At 37.1% G+C, this 12,708-nt stretch overlaps 1 non-coding gene across 1 annotated transcript; it reads right to left on the bottom strand.

Moving 5' to 3' along the window:
* Positions 1–3,226: 3,226 nt before the first annotated feature.
* LOC145110540 (small nucleolar RNA Z279/snoR105/snoR108) lies at positions 3,227–3,331 on the bottom strand. The gene has a single exon (XR_013709917.1). It is a non-coding gene; the product is annotated as a small nucleolar RNA Z279/snoR105/snoR108 (small nucleolar RNA).
* Between the last annotated feature and the right edge of the window lie 9,377 nt (positions 3,332–12,708).

Genomic DNA, 12,708 nt, shown 5'->3' with positions numbered 1-12,708 from the left:
GGAACATATTATAACTATAACAGAAGGAACATACTATAACTATAACAGAAGGAACATACTATAAATATAACAGAAGGAACATACTATAATAGTATAACAAATCATGAAATTACACAGGAATACCGTATTTGTATAAACCAAAGTACGAACACCACGTACCAGGGTTAAAAAACACGAGGTACAATGTCATACCGGGTTTCAATAACAAAGGTACAAATACAACGTACCAGGGTTAGCAAACTTGAAGAATGACACTTACATCATACCGCGTTTCAATAACAAAGGTACGAATACCACGTACCAAGGTTAGTAAACACGAAATATAATATAAGAAACATATAAACATATGTAAAATTCAAGTTAAAAAATACAAAGTAATAACATATCATTCCATGTTTGCACAAACAACGGTACAAATACAACGTACTAGGGTTAGCAAACACGATGTACAACGTCATACCGGGTTTCAATAACAAAGGTACAAATCCAATGTACCAGGGTTAGTAAACTTGAAGAATGACACTTACGTCATACCGCGTTTCAATAACAAAGGTACAAATACAACGTACCAGGGTTAGCAAACACGATGTATGATACAAGAAAAACATTTAATATAAGTAAAACATGTAACATAAACATTCAGTTAGAAGGTGACTTATAATGCTAACTTTATATTTTCTCGGTATATACATTTAGGATATATATATTAATTGAGTCCAGCAGATAGTAGAATGTGTGCTTTCCGCTTCATTCCCTGTTCCTTGTTTGGTTGTGGGTTTAGAGCAGATGCACTCAGTCTACTATCTATTCGATCTTGACTACATATATATTTCGTATACACCAAGTAATCATAAGGAGTATCAGGTATAGGTCAGGTCATAGTATACAACTTCAATACATCATTTTCTACTACAAAAACATATTTTAAGACAGAACATTGAGTAAACTAAACTAGAAACTTAACAGTGAAAGGTTTAATCCATTATATTAAACCAATACAACCTAAAGGACCTTAAGTGGTTAATTCTATAATACTTTAGTTTATACATCTGGGTTATATATATATATATATATATATATATATATATATATATATATATATATATATATATATATATATATATATATATATGTAATATCCGACAGATAGTTAGATGTGTGCTTTCCACCTTACTTCCTGTTCCTTGTTTGGTTGTGGGCTTAGGGCAGATTCACACAGTTAACTATCTGTTCGATATTGGATCATATATAACTAGTGTAAACTAAGTGATTATTGAAGGAACTATTGTGGTTATTGTGTTTACTAAAAGAACTATTATAGTTAACTCCGTGAGTGTCAAATGAATGCACCAGAGTTATATACAATGAAGATCTAACAAACAATGGGATGTGTGACTTCCACCTCATTCCCTGTTCCTTGTTTGGTTGTGGGCTTACGGCAGATTCACACAATTGATTGTTTGTTTGATCTTTATTCTATATAACTTATATTCATTTAGTACTCATAGAAAGGATTGTAGAGTCATTTTTACTTATCTTTCATCATATCAGAAGGTATATGATCTTCTGAGGAACAGGCGAACTTTTCTAAAAGAGCTTTCAACTTACTAATACACCACTTAAATACTTATGAACTCACCAGCTTAAATGTTGATCTACTCTTTCAAAATAACTTGTATTCTCAGGTAACTAGTAGACAAGTACACATGCTGGAATTCAGAAGATGGAGCATAGTAGCTTCATGTCTTGTTTTGTCATTTACTTGTGTAATCTATCTTATGTGAAACACATACTTTGTAAAAACTTTCTTTCTAATACATATGGTTGTTTATTACTTTTATTACTATGATGCATGTCTTGTGATACTAAACATGACGTCCTCCGCCCCCGAACGTTTCCGTCGTTCCGGCTTGGGGGTGTGACAATTTGTTTACTAAGAAAATTGGATTTTATAGAAAACACATTAACGTTTTTAATATCAAAGAACATTTCTCTTCCACCAAAATACTTATGAACTCACCAACTTAAATGTTGATACTCTCTTTTCAAACTACTTGTATTCTCAGTAAAGTTGTAGCAGGTACTCTCTCGGGCATTATGAAGACGGAGCATAGTAGCATTATGCCTTATCTTTTTCTATAGTTTTAGTGTTAAATAGGTAATGTTTTGAGCACAATGTAAATACTATTTTATTATTACAATGGTTGTTGTTGCTTTTATTACTATGATGCATGTGTTGTGATACTTAACATGAAGTCATCCACCCCCGGACGTTTCCGCCGTTTCGGTTTGGGGGTGTGACAGATTGGTATCAGAGCATTGTTTATAGTGAACTTAGTATATATCAACCCGTAAAAGATATACAACTATAAATACAATGGGATAAAAACACTCTGACCAAGAGTTATACTTTTAAAGCATAATAATATTTTTATAAAAGTATACTTACATGCATATATACATATACTAGAATAAGTATCACAAGAAGAACAAAACAAAAGTATTTAGATGTTGGACATTACAATCAACCCTAGACAGTTATGTAATCATATCTGGGATGAATATATCCTGATCAACTATATTTATTTGAGATACGGCCAACATGTGTTTGGGAGTGATAGTGGTGTTGCAACAAGTCTAAAACTTACCAACCATATATACAAAGGAATATTAGAACCAAACATAAAGTTTAAAATACTATAGGAGTATTTTACGATGGTATACAATAACAACAAGTCTGAAAGCTTACCAAGTTCATGTACCAGGAAACTCTAGAATCAAACACCATGCTAAAATACTATAGGAGTTTTTTGATGTACTATAAATAACTTGTGTGAAAATTTAAAAGACCCTTACTGGTCAGTCTATAATTGCAGAGTGTATACTCCAAAGTTTGTATATAATTAAGATCTTATAGACTTAGAATTTGTGATTTGGCTTTACTTCCTTTTCCTTGTTTCGATATGGATATAGAGTAGGATCACTTATTTGAAGGTCTATTAGATCTGAGGTATATATAACTTGTATACACTATATGATTATAGAAGGACCCGGTAGGGATCACACCATAAAAATTTCTTTAGGGATGTTTTAGTTAGTCTCGTAGATTCCTTAGACATTCCCATTCTCGTACAAACCTCATAGATAGATGTAACCACTCCATTACAACAACCAACAGAGCAGTCAAGGAAGAATAAGAATGGATTCATTGGAAGGACTCCGAGAAGGGATCAGATGGTTAAGAATTGGAGGTGCCTAATTGTCGTAAAGCTTTAGGCAGACACCCCATCTCGCATGTTTAATTGCGAGCGATGACCACTCATCACTTCCCATTAAAACTTGCTTTGAAGAGAAAGAAACTATAAAAATCACCAAGTACCTTTACCTTATCAGGAAAATACATGAAAGGTTCGCATGAACTTTCGGGGTTCAAACTCTTCATTATGAAGTAATGGGGATCAGTGTGAAAACCCGAAACATGACAGAGCAGAGATTCAACATACCAACGAAGAACAAGGACACCATATAGATACCAGGAGACAAAAAAATCATTACCGCCAAGAGTATGACAGAGAATAGAGAAAAACCACTCGTGAGACATGCGAGGTGGTAGAACACCTTATGCATCACTCTACTAACCAATAAAATGATATAACCTAGTGAGTTAGTGACTACACTACTCACACTATGTATTAAACTCATCGCCTTTTTTCGTCGCAGCTAGTAACGGTAAATCAAATCACGAAATCTCATTTAAGAGTGATTATTACTAAAAATTCATAAGTTTATTTTATATAGACCTCTGTTATGAATTGTTTACAAAACCTATTTGAAAGTTGGAACATGATACCCACCGATCTAAATTAATTTAGTTCGGATGACATTTGATTTAAAACCATTACTAAAGACTTACCCCCATTTCATTGTTTTAGAACCTTACGGTAGAAAAGATGCCTTCCCGTAGACATATAAGGTGCTTCCTCAACAACGCAACAACAAATCCATCATTGTACGGCATTGTTGTCTTTCAGTCTACCGTAAAAATTGCCATGACTCAAATCCATGCAAGTGGTATCAATGGTTAGGATTATGATGTTAACCATTCTAAACCACGGGAAAACCATGAACACTCATATTATATTCTAGTGAATTTAACACTTGTACAATATCTACTTCTAGATACTACCATAAATACATCGTCGGGATGTGGTCGAAACATCAAGAATTGTACAACAAAACATGAAAATTTATATGTATATATAAATAATTTTAATACAACTAGAAACAACCGTCGTTAGTCACGAGCTCGTTTTCTCATGCAACAGAATTATGCCTCCAAAAAGACGTAACCAACCCACCGGCGAAACACCAATCCTACATATAGATTCTATTAATTTTCAAGCTGCGGTCACAGCCGCCGTGACAGCCATCCTGGCCCACCTTAATGCTAACAACACAAAAGAAAGTGGAAATGTTATCGATAATTCCAACCGCATTGATAACCAAGTACACCAACGAGTGTCTATCTGCAAGGACACTCCAAACCTCAAACCTAAGATCATGAAACGAAAGTTCGAGAACGAGAAAGGGAGTAGTTCAACTCAAGGACCTACCAAAAAGCATCAAGTTGGGGAAGCCCTAACCCCCACTAACCCTACTACCTCAACACTGACAACACCGTATTTAGGAAACCTCCCACACTGCACCAAGTGCAAATACCATCATTATAGAGTCTGCCGGGAGTTGTATTGCAATAGGTTCAACATGAAAGGGCACACCGCTCGGGTCAGTAGGACTCCAGTTGAACACATCACTTCAACCTCCAATGTCGGAGTAAGTCCAATATGTCATTTATGTGGTGAAACGGGACATTTCAAGAGAGACTATCCAACCGAGAGAAATGATTCAGGAGCGTGAGGAGTTTAACAACAAAACATGAAAAAGCAATGAGGAACCCTGCTAGAATTTTGGTACATTTCCAAACTACAATAATTAAACACCTAATGTTCACTAAAATTGTTGCAAATTAAATCATAATTTTATCCTTGTCTGAACAAAATCACATCATTCAAATAAAAACTAAGAACCGTTACAGGTGAGCTATGATGGCTTAGTGTAACATAGAGTCATATATAGTTATGATTATGTAGGCTTAGAGTGAATGATTCCGCCTCATTTCCTGTTTCTTGTTTGATTGTGGATTTAGGGCAGAGTTACTCAGTCAAATGTCTTCTCAATCTTAACTATATACGATTTGTATACACTAAGTGATTATAGAGGAACTTTGTAGGGATCATATTACGAGATTTCACCAGTAATTATCAAAGTACTTTTACTATATATACTAGCTAGATGTGGTGCAAATATTCATAGTAGTAATAACAAGGATAAAACAGAGAACATTAATGGCATAAACATAGAAGGTACTGTCACTCTAAACAAACACTTCCTCCTAATTGACTTAACACCCGTTACGATAAGAATTCTAACGTCATCATTACACATGAATTGGCTTGGTGCTCACCATAACAACTCCATTTGCTACGAAAATATCCTTCGCCTTAACCGTTCGTTTAACGAAAACGTTTCAAACTATAACGACAAAAACCTGATACAAACATTTGTATCGTCTTTCTCTTCAAAGCTTAGAAGTACCCCATGCGAGGGGTACCACACATTCTTACCTTACTCTGTAGACAAGAAACTTAAAGTAAAACACACCGAAGATGTCCGGAAGTCCGTAATCTTCCTGAAGTATCCTCAGCAGACCTCCTAAGAATACCATTCGTACAACAAGTCAACATCAATAATTGAAACTAAGGACTCCTGCGGTTAATCTATCACTACTAAGAGTATACGTGAGGGTGATATGTAATTAAGATTCTAAAGATTTAGGATGTGTGATTCCGCCCTACTCCCTGTTCCTTGTCTGGTTGTAGACTTGGGGCAGAGACACCCATCCAAATGTCTTTTCAATCTTAATTATATATGACTTGAGTACACGAGGTGATGGTGGATGAACCAAGTATAAGTCCTACCATGAAGTTCAGGGAAAAGCCGCCCAAGACTATGAATGAGTATGCTATTATTCGAGTACACGTAGACATGTAAGCCAAACCCACACAACCTCTAACGATCAGGAAAACAGATGCAAAAGCGAAGATCCGTTGGAACACCAAGCGAGGATCTAAATTCAGTTGAGAACGAGCGGATCAAATGGAATCGAAGTACCCACCTCATTCCCTAAATCATGAGTAACCACTTAGAATTCTGATTTTCGGGACGAAATTCCCTTTAATGGGGGGATAATGTGAAAACCCGTTATTTTCTAGCCTTTGAAGTCAACAAAAGTCAACCCAAGGTCAACAAAAGTCAAACAAGGTAAATAAAAGTCAATTTTTATTGTTTTCTTAAATTATTGAGGTTAAACTAATGATTTTTGATAAAAATAAACCTTTAATAAAAAGTATGCAAAAATTTAAGGAAAAAGGCCATGAACCGAGAAATCTCGCATAGGGAACCTCCCCACCGAAAACGTGCGAGGCTGCTTCAATGTTCGGACCAAAAACCCTTGGATTGGCCAGCTACCTCGCACCGAAAATGATTCTCGGCCGCAAACACCTTCAGACCGAGAACCCTCTTGGTCGCAAACGATTCTGACCAAAAACTCGCATAAGCCTGACCGCAAACACCTTCGGACAGAAAACCTCCTCGGTGGGTTTTCCTCTTTTCGCCCGAAAACTAAAATATCTAGATATTTATTTAGTAAAACCGCCTCAGCTTTTCTTCATATATATATGAATAGTCGAAAACATACACTCATTCTTGCACCCTTCACATCGAAATCATTTCAAATCCTCTCAAGAAGCACAACCAAAAACTCATCTTTTCTCTCAAAATTCATGTGAAATATGCATGAATCTTCTTAGGATCATACCAAAATCTTCAAGTGTTCTTTACATCTTTTGAGTACACCTTCCTATCTTGTTAATTCACATCCTAAAACACCCAAATCTCCTTAGATTCAACCGAAAACACTTCAATCTCCTTAGTTTTTACCAAGAACACCAAGAAACTAATCTAAGGCTTATTGATACGATTTTATATACGGATTTTAACTCGGGGAAAAACTATGCAACCAAGATACAACAACTCGAGAACTCGCACATAAGGTGAGTTCATACCCCTTCACTTTTCCAAACTTTCCTATGTTTTTCGGGGGGGGGGGGGGGGGGGGGGGGAATACAAGTAAAAACACAAGTAATATTGTGTTTAAAATACAAATTGTTTATTTTACTCTTTTATATACTTTATAAATATTGTACGTAAAAAATACAAACTAAACGTTTTTGTTACTAAACTTATAAACTCTCAAGGTTGTTAAAATACAAAAGGTTCATATTACAAAATTACATGTATATAAACTATAATAGGAATAGTTTATGGAACTTATGGACTATTTTACTAAGCAAGGAAAACGATATGAAAACACACATATAAATTATAATAGGTATAATTTATGAGTTAACTCACAATATCAATCATCTTAAAAATATATATGGAAAAATGTCATCTTTATTTGTTAAAAAGGCATTTCCACTGTATTACTCGTAATATCGTTGAAACAATAAATCTGTGAGGCACTTCGTGGTGTACTTACCTAAGTACGACCGTAAGTCCTGACTTATTAACCAGAATCTATTGAAGGGAGAGTGAAGGGTTCAGTTAATGGTTTGGTCTAGGTTTTCATTGTAATAGTTCATTATGAGTCTTTAGTGTGTTTTTGGTGTTGTTTAGCTGTTTACGACCCAAGAGTGAGTTTACGGTCGTAAACCCAGTTTGCGGCCCAAGTCAAGTATATATAGAGGAGTTGTAGGTCTTTGTCCAGTTTTTGATGCCAGAGTGTTTACGGTTTATTGTATCGAGTTGTACTAGACGTTTTACTACAATAAACGTGTGCAAGCTTGATTAATCTTCTTCTTCTACTCTTATTCTGATTGCTATTGATTCTTTGATTGCTTGATCATTGGTAAAGATCCTTTTCAGGACCTTACAATTGGTATCAGAGCAAAAACCGGTGTCAAAGTTTCATTCAATCGAGTTTTCGGCTGTTTAGACTGACATTCTTTATTGTTCGAGATTGGTTTTAGTGTTTTTGTGGTTAAAGGGATTGAATCTACTCCAAAATCGCGTTTTTGAGGAACTTCTGGGAGTTTACTACCGACCGTAAACTCAGTTTACGGCTGTAAACTCAAGAACTTTAATCAACCGTAAACTGTGAATCTTCATTAACCGTAAACGAAGCTTCAATAACCGTAAACACTTAAACCGTAAACATCCAAACCGTAATCATCCGACCGTAAACTCAGTTTACGGCCGTAAACACATTAACCGTAAACGTCGTTTACGGTCATAAACTCATCAACCGTAAACGCAGTTTACGGTCGTAATCACATCAACCGTAAACTTCCTTCTGACATTAATTTGCTTTAATTTTCTGATGGAATCTCAAAGTCAAACTCATTTTCACGAACTTGATACTGTCATGGGCACTACTACGCGTATTCCAAGATTAATGTCTGCAGATGGTTTTCCTGAGTGGAAATACAGGATTGAAAAGTACATTAAAATGAAGGATTTTAAAGTCTGGAGAAGCATTCTTAGAGTCCCTGTTAGAATTACTATGACGGTTGGAGGACAAGTGATTAACAAAGCTGTTGAAAACTACACAGATGAAGAGTTTGAAAAAGTGGAAGAATAGGAAAGGGCTTTAGCCACTCTAACCATGGCATTATCTCCTGATATTGCTCAAGGTTTCCGAGAGTATAATTCAGCTAAAGATTTGTGGGAAGCCCTAATTGAGGTATATGAAGGCAATGAAGATACGAAGGAGAGTCGCTAGGATATGTTGCGATAAAAGTTCAATATGTTCAAATACATTCCTGGAGAGACTCTTGAGGCACAGCTGTAGCGGTTCACAACTCTCACCACTGACATGAATATATCTGGGATTTTTTTAACCAAGTCAGAGATTAACAAGAAACTTCTGAATGCTCTTCCTAGGTCATGGGACATGAATGTTGCTGTGATTAAGAAGACCAAGGATCTGAATTGCCTCACTCTTGCTGAAATCATGGCGATCATCAAAGCTTGTGATATTGATGACAAACAGAGAGAGATTAACCATGTGAACTCATACTCAACTGCAAATCTTGGAATCTCATCCAACAATGCTCCCTCATCAATCATGTCTTCCTCAGGTCAAGTATTTGCTGCTCAACAACCTCAGATTCAGACCTTCGCTGCTGCATCATCCATTCCTCATTCTCAAAGCCAGCCATTTGTCACTCCACAAGCTGTTCCCTCTCCAAATGTGCCAGTTGTAGCCTCTTCCTCAAACTCGAAAGACACTGATGAAAATCTGGCTCTAGCCACTGGGCTTGTTAACTGCTACAATGCTTTTGTAGCTGGAGAGCTTCCACCTCAGCTGTCATTTGCTGACCTGGATCATATTCATCCAGAAGACGTGGAAGAGATGGACATTACATGGCAGATTGCTATGGCTGTTTTCAGGGCCAAGCAGTTTACTAAAAAGACAGGGAAGAACAAATGGGGCATGAATGCTGACAAGAAGGTGGGATTCAACAAGGGCATGCTACGATGTTGCAACTGCCACGAGCCGGGTCACTTTACTCATGAGTGTCCAAAACCAGATCGTAGGACAAACAACAACAGGATAATGGTTGCAATGGGAAACAATCGTGCAGGTGCCGCGGTTAATGGTAAGACAGCTATGGTCGCTCAATCCTTTAACTGGGAGGACCAGATTTAGGCTTCGAATATTTTAGGGCCAGAAAACGCTCACCTAGCTCAAATTGATGATGCTCCCCTGAAGAATGATGCAGCTGATCCTGAAGCAGAAATGATGGAGCTGCAGTTTGCTATGATGGTGTCTTCTACTTCCGAGCCCAGGAAGAATGAGGTAAATCTACCTTCTTGCTCTCAGGCATGTAATGAATATGTTAAACTTCTTCATGATGAAATTCAATTATTACGTAGAGAAGTAGAGGACCTTAGATATGAGGGCTATCAACTCAGGAAAGGACAAAAACCCCTTAAGGCCCAGTTAGAGACAAAAATAAAAGATTTTAAAAGAATTCAGACAGAATACAGTGAAAAATGTGAACTTTATGATTATGTTAAGAGACAAAATGATGAGTTAATTGCTGATCTTGATACATTAAAAAGACAATTTGAAACTGCAAATTTTGATTTTAGAAAATTTGATGGATAAAGCGAGGTAGTTGCCAACATGATTGATCACTGCATGCAGTTCAAACGAAATCAACAAAAGGGTTTAGGATATGATAGTGTACCTCCTCCTTATAATCATACATATTAGTATCAACCCCTATCCAAGGATGAGATTGCCAACGAACCATTCATGGTTTATGGCAAGCCATCTGGTTTCGTTTCAGGAGGATTTATAAATGTTGAAAGTACTAACGTTTCTACTTCCCCTGCAGAGCAATCCTTAGATCAGGCAAAGCGTGGAGTTGGAGAATCTGTTTCTGTTTCTGTTTCTGATTCTGATATTTTTGTTTCAAATGAAAAAGTTTTTGTTTCTGATATTAACACTGAGAATGTTTCTTGTGATGCTTCCACATCTGCTACTGTTGAATTTGATTTCTTTGATATGTTTGATGAACTGTTTGGTAATTCTGATGCGTGTGATTCTCATGAAAACCCATCAATTCCACAAGTCACACCATCTGAGGCACCCTCACTTATCTCACAACCTATTTCTCATGCATGTTCTTCTGAGAAGAGTAAGAGTGTCTGTCAAGAAAATAAATCTGAGAAATGCAGTACAAGTTCAAACAATAAACAGATTTGTTTTAATTGTGGTGTTGGTGGTCATATAGCTAGAAATTGTCAAAATAGGATCTTTGTGAACTATATGTCACCAAGAGGAGATAACGAATCTCGAGGAAGGTCTTTAATTAGAAAATCCTCAAGAACTCGTTCTCGAAATGATGATTGGAAAGATGATCGAAGCAGAAAAAGGGCTGTTTTTCAAAAGAATAAAAAGGTTTTTCATAACAAAGCTCCAAATAGTTTGCCAAAACCGAACAAGGCTCCGCCAAGATTGGTTTCGTCAAAAAGCAGTTCTGGATCTTCAACCACTTCTAGTAGAACATCCAGAGGCTCTGTGCAAACTAATAAGAAACCTATTTCAAAACCACCTGAGAATGTTATAAAACCTAAATATCATTGGATGCCCAAATTAATTTCCAATCCATCATCATCATCCTCTGAAGTGATTAGAAATGAGGATCCTAAATTGAAAACATTAAAAGATAAATCAGAGAAAGCGAAAAGGAAACCCAGAACAGTGATGACCTGGGTTCCCAAATCTAAATGATCCCGCTCATTTTGCAGGGACAGTTGCGGAGGAATGTCGTCCGTCCTTGGTACGTCGACAGCGGCTGCTCCCGGCATATGACAGGAGACATCTCCCAATTGAGCGAAATTCAATCTTTTAATGGGGGGTATGTTTCCTTCGCGGGAGGAGATGGTGGCAAGATCACTCAGAGAGGAACCGTTACAAATGGAGTGCTAAGCTTTGAAAATGTCAACTTTGCTCCCGAGTTAAAGCATAGCTTGTTGAGTGTTTCCCAAATTTGCGACAAAGGCTATTCTACCCATTTTACCGATAAAGAATGCATGATTCTCAAGCCAGGCATTGTTATACCGGAAGAGTGGATTCTAGTCAAATCCAAGCGGGATGGGAATGCTTACATTATTGACATGAACAGTAACATACCTGAACAAGTCACTTGCCTATTTTCAAAAGTATCCGAACAAAACGCAATGATGTGGCACCGACGACTCGGTCATGCTAACGCGAAAAACCTAAATCGCCTTGCTAAGAATGAGATGGTCCGAGGCTTACCTGTCAGAGACTTTATTACATTTGAGAAGTGTGTGTTCTGTGCCCTAGGAAAACATCATAGAAAACCACACCTGCCAAAGCAAGTCAACTCAATCAGTCAGGTGCTCCAATTATTGCATATGGACTTATTTGGTCCGGTCAACGTCCTGAGCATCAACAGAAGTTCGTACTGTCTAGTTGTGATCGATGATTTCTCTCGTTTTACGTGGGTCTTCTTCTTATCCAACAAAGCTGGGGTTGCTGATCTAATAAAGAAATTAATTGTGATGATTGAGAAGCAAACCAACAACCAGGTGAAGGCGCTTCGTACTGACAATGGAACTGAGTTCAAGAATGCGGTTCTTAACCATTTTTGCACAGAAAAAGGGATCGTGCGTCAATACAGCTCTGCTCACATGCCTCAACAAAATGGTGTTGCTGAAAGGAGAAATAGAACTTTAAAAGACGCTGCAAGGACAATGCTTTGTGATTCTAAATTACCTGTCTTCTTTTGGGCCGAGGCGATTAACACGGCTTGCTACGTGCAGAATCGTGTTCTAATCAACAAAGCTCAGATGAAGACATCGTACGCGATTCTCTATGGACACAAGCCTTCAGTCATCCATTTCCGTGTATTTGGCTGCCCTTGCACCCTTCTTCACTTGGAATCTAACCCTAAATTCAATGCCAAAGCCGATGATTGTTATTTTGTAGGGTATGCTGCACACACCGCGTATAGGGTTTACAACAAGAAGACTAAACAGATTGTCGAA

This window comes from Lactuca virosa, chromosome 4 (genome assembly GCF_052849685.1).
Source record: "Lactuca virosa cultivar CGN04683 chromosome 4, Lactuca_virosa_CGN04683_v6, whole genome shotgun sequence".
Classification (NCBI taxonomy): domain Eukaryota; kingdom Viridiplantae; phylum Streptophyta; class Magnoliopsida; order Asterales; family Asteraceae; genus Lactuca; species Lactuca virosa.
This window is presented reverse-complemented; position numbering and strand designations above follow the sequence as displayed.